At 47.9% G+C, this 4,330-nt stretch overlaps 2 protein-coding genes across 3 annotated transcripts in view; one reads left to right on the forward strand and one right to left on the reverse strand.

Annotated features, from left to right (window-relative positions):
• The window catches only part of LOC310756634 (uncharacterized protein), an 820,367-nt gene that overhangs the window by 767,399 nt on the left and 48,638 nt on the right, over positions 1 to 4,330 (forward strand). The window lies entirely within an intron of this gene.
• Positions 1 to 4,330, reverse strand: part of LOC310756621 (antigen peptide transporter 2-like) — a 78,803-nt gene that overhangs the window by 24,645 nt on the left and 49,828 nt on the right. The gene's annotated exons all lie outside the window — the stretch shown is intronic.

The following is a 4,330-nucleotide window of genomic DNA, read 5'->3' on the forward strand; positions in this document are numbered from 1 at the left end:
TTACAATAATTTCATTAATTTCATTAATTTTATCTTGTCCTCAAATCATTAAACTTTCAAAATTTAGACTAAGTTTTGCTAAAGCCAATTACATCCTTTCCAACATCTTTTAATATTTCATTAGTATTAAACTAATTCCATAAATATAGGTTAATTACACAAGACATTTCTCATTCTAGGTTAGTCCAGCGCCCCTTTTCCTGGTTCACGGCAATGTCAGTCCATATATCATTATATCCTTATCAGTCAGGTGTCCTAATGTCTGAGGCTCTCAAATCATTTCCAAGCCCCTTCTGCGAGTTTTCTTGTTCCTGTTTGTAGTTACATACATCCTTGATCCCTTTGAATTTTGATCCCTTTGAATTGATCCCTTTGAATTGATCCCTTTGAATACATCCTTGATCCTTGTTGAATTTTAGGGCCTGCTGGTGAAATGCAGGTAACATTTGACTTTTCCTTGCATGTTGCATTTATGTTGCTCATTTACAATTTCTGAAAAGTTTTTTTTTAAAAAAAAGATTGAATGAATGGTTTTCAATGTCAATAAATTCAGCGTTGGAATATCTCTTCCTCCTCCCCTTTGATTGAAATGTGTGAGTTGAGAAGGCATCAGGCGGCACATACATTTTGTGAAATCAATCAATCAATCAATCAATCATAACAGCATTTGTTTTCTTGTGGAAAGTGCTCAGGCCCGGACTATGGCCAGCCCCCAGTGGATTCCCTGCAAGAAATGGTGAAATGGTGATTTATATTTCCCGGGTGAGTCAGGGGGACCATGGCATTGTAGCAGAAGGACCATCGCCAGATGGGGTCCAGCATTTGGATGGGAGGGGGAATCTCAACATCCATTTCATAATGCCGCTACCAGGTGCCACTGGGGAGAGTCTGGTCTCACTGGGAGGTGGTTGAAGCGTCCTGGGGCTGTTGGAGTGTGAAGGCCTTCTAGGGCCCCTGGGGAGAGTGCTGTTTTTCTAGAAAAAGGGGTGCTGGAACTCGCCATGAAGGCTGCCCTTATTCTCTTAGGATGGCAAAGGTGCCCACCTGAGAGGTGAAGGAACTGAGTTCTGGCTGAAAAAAGCCCTGGCCCGAGCCATGTTCTGTTTGCCCTGCTGCTTCCCCCCAGAAAATCCACTCTTTACTGCTAAATCGGAACAAACGTCAATCTGCAGAAGACCTGGTTGATGTTTGCTCCGATTCAGCCGTGAACAGCCGGTTTCTACAATGGAAAGAGGTGGGAGAAGTGGAAGAGTGGATGAGACCTATTCAGTAGTGGGTTGACAAAGCAGACGACACAGAGATTCCTCCACGTAGTTCTTTATAAGTAAGCTGGAACTGAACTGAACAGCTCAGCCGGCCTGCTTTTATAGGCAGCCAGCTCTCACATTGTAACAACAACAACCCAGGGTTTCCCGCCTAAATTAACTGACGTGGACCTGAGTGAAAACTATATACACAATACTCCTGGTGGCCAGGGTGAGAACGTCAATACATAACAAGCCCCAGTCACTGCTTGTGAGGGGGGACAAAACCATCACCCGACAAACAGCCAAATCTATATATTAATTCCTCTCAAACAGGCTGTGTTATGGTGGGAGCTGCTGTGGCTTTCCCTTTCTTCCGTGGCCAGCCTCACCCTGAACAAACTTCTCCCCTGAAGGGAGGAAAGTGGTCAGGGCAAGGCAGGTCCCCACCCTCCTGCCTGCCTGCCAAGAACGGAAGCCATTTTGTGAAGGCCAGGCTGCAGAGGAGAAGAGGAAACAAAATGGTGGTGTTTTGCTGGTGCGTCTCTTTACTGGCTCAATGACATCATGTCATGCAGCCTGAAGATTATTAAAAGTCTCAGCCTAGATTTTTGCAAACTGACTAGTGGCCACCTCTAGCAGTCCAAAAAGTAGCTTGGGCCTGCCTTAAACAGTTGAAGCCCCACTGAGAAATGCCCCCTTTCCCCCTCAAGTGACAAATCAAAAGCCACAACAGACCTCCAGGATTGCAGCCTGGCGGGGAGATCGGTACCCAGAAACGTCTTTCAGAAGGACAGTGTTTGGTCTTTCCTGACTTTGGCACATGGTGATCAAGCACAGAAACAACATCAGGAGGAAGGAAGAAGTGGTTGGCTTGGCCTGAGCACACATCCTCTTTGGGCTCTGGGGAGGGTCTGCTCACAAGGCCTTGTGGTTGTGTGCAAGAATATTGCGTGCATGTGGGGAGTTGCCTGTATCATTTTGCCACGGCTCTTACTGTCTTGCACACATTTTCAGTGATTGCAAATCTGTGATATATGTCGGAACCTTGACCTTTTTTTTGCAACCCGTGACTTGCTTCAACTGGTCCCTTGAAGGATTTCTTAGAAATCACCTGATTTCCATTTCAGCTGGGGAAGAAACAGCCGGCAGGGGGCAGCGGAGGATCGAGAAAATGAGAAAGCGAGAAAATATAACTAGGGACTGTGGAGAAATTGGGGAGGGTGTCTTGTGGCAGAGAGAGAGTGCGAGGGCAGGAATCCACCCTGGAAACAAACACAAACACACCCCAGTGTTAATGAAGGATGAGTACTTTCTCAGCAAAATCTGCCTCCGTTTTTTTCAATCCCTGTGAGAAATGTCAGTCTAGCAGCCTGATATGCAGTTGCTTGAAATTTCTTTGCTAGCTTGGTATGCAAACAAAATTTAGATTATTGTAACTCGCCAAAAACTGTTCACTGCACCCTCAGCTATTCTTCTTAGAAGTAAAAAGGAAAACAAAACATACAAAAGGGAATCCGAACCATTCTGACCTTGTTCTGGGAACTGCCCTGGGACTTTCCAACCTGACTCAGAGGTTGCTGAGGGAGGCAGAAGGGGGCAAAGTCCCCTGGGAAACAATCCAGCTTGGAACGGAGAAACACACCAAGGATGTTTTTATGTTTTTATGCCATAATCTATTTGTTAGCCTTTAAGGGGCAAGAAGACTCATTGCTGTTTCCACACAATATCAAGAACAGAGGAAAAATAATGTCTAAAGTCCTGTAAAAAATTTTAAAAGTCTGTGAAGAACAAACATTTTCCTCCTGGCCGTTAGTTGTTGTTGTCGTCGCCCACTCCACCTCCTCAAAGAAGGGAAAGGAGAGGGAGAAAACCCTCCACAGAGGAGAGCAGGGGAGCAGAAGGCACTTTAAACCACCAAGGACTTTCTAAAACAATACTAATTCTTTGAATTGAACTCAGAACCAGACAAACAGGCAGAGGGTCTTTTGGCCCTGGTGAGATTTGGTTTAAATGAGCTGTAACAGGGAAAATCCTGTCAGGTTTATCTTGTAGCAGCTAAAGCATCCCTATTGTATTGGAAAAAACAACACGTTACAATAATCCTGTCAGGAGGTGAGCAGAACATGGATCTTTGTGGGCAGACTATCCCTGTCCAGAAAAACTGGATGGAGCAGGTGAAAAGTGAAGCATAAGACGTCCCTGAGGTGACTGAGCCCATTGAGTCCCAAAAGTGGGTCCAGGAGAGCCCCCCTCAAAACAGCCAGCCTCCTTCTTCGCAGGAGCTTATCTTGCAACAAGCTTCCTTGTACCTGGGCAAGGAGCGGCCACTGCTTGTCTCTCTCCTGATTTCTTGGAAAGGGCAGCGGCTTCTGCGTGTGTCCCATGCTTAGCTCAGGTTTCAAACGTTCAGGCTTCTGGAAGTGGGATGTGGGCCAAGCACTCTCTGGGCCAAGCACCCAGCCTTGGCTCAGGGCCTTCCAGAAGAGGCTTGGCAGCCGCTGGGTCTTGCTGGCTGTGCAAAGTGGGCTCGCTCTCTGTGTGTGTCTCTCTCTCTGTTTTGACTTCAACCCTGAGGTTCAGTTCTAGTTGCAGCACTGAGCATTTCTTTACAAGGCACACAATTAACCGCTGGAACCCCCTGCCACTAGATAGAGGGTCACAGGAGAAGAGCCGGGCTGCTAGATCACACCAAAGGGGCCCATCAAGTCCAGCATGGCCGTCTCCCAGTGGCCACCCAGATGTCCCAGTAAGGAAGCATGCAAGGGGGACGCGAGGGGCACCCAGTGAGTGGGATGCTCATGCATTTACTGCCTCTGACATTGGAGGAAGAAGGGAGCCATCTTTTAAGCCATGCGAGGGCTTCTTAAGAATAGGACCCAGGAGACTGTCCTGCACTGACTCAGCCACGAGTCCACCTCGCTCAGGATCTCACAGCCCCTTTCCCCTGTTTCAAAGGGGGGGGGGAATTCCCTGACCCCCCCCTGGAGATGCGGGGACTGAACCTGGGGTCCTCCCCTGGCAACCCCCCCCCCCGCCCTCCCTGCAGGACAGGACAGGAAGAGCTGCGGGGGGGGGGAGGGGGG

This window comes from Podarcis filfolensis (genome assembly GCF_964270895.1).
Source record: "Podarcis filfolensis genome assembly, chromosome: 2".
In the NCBI taxonomy this organism is placed as follows: Eukaryota; Metazoa; Chordata; class Lepidosauria; order Squamata; family Lacertidae; genus Podarcis; species Podarcis filfolensis.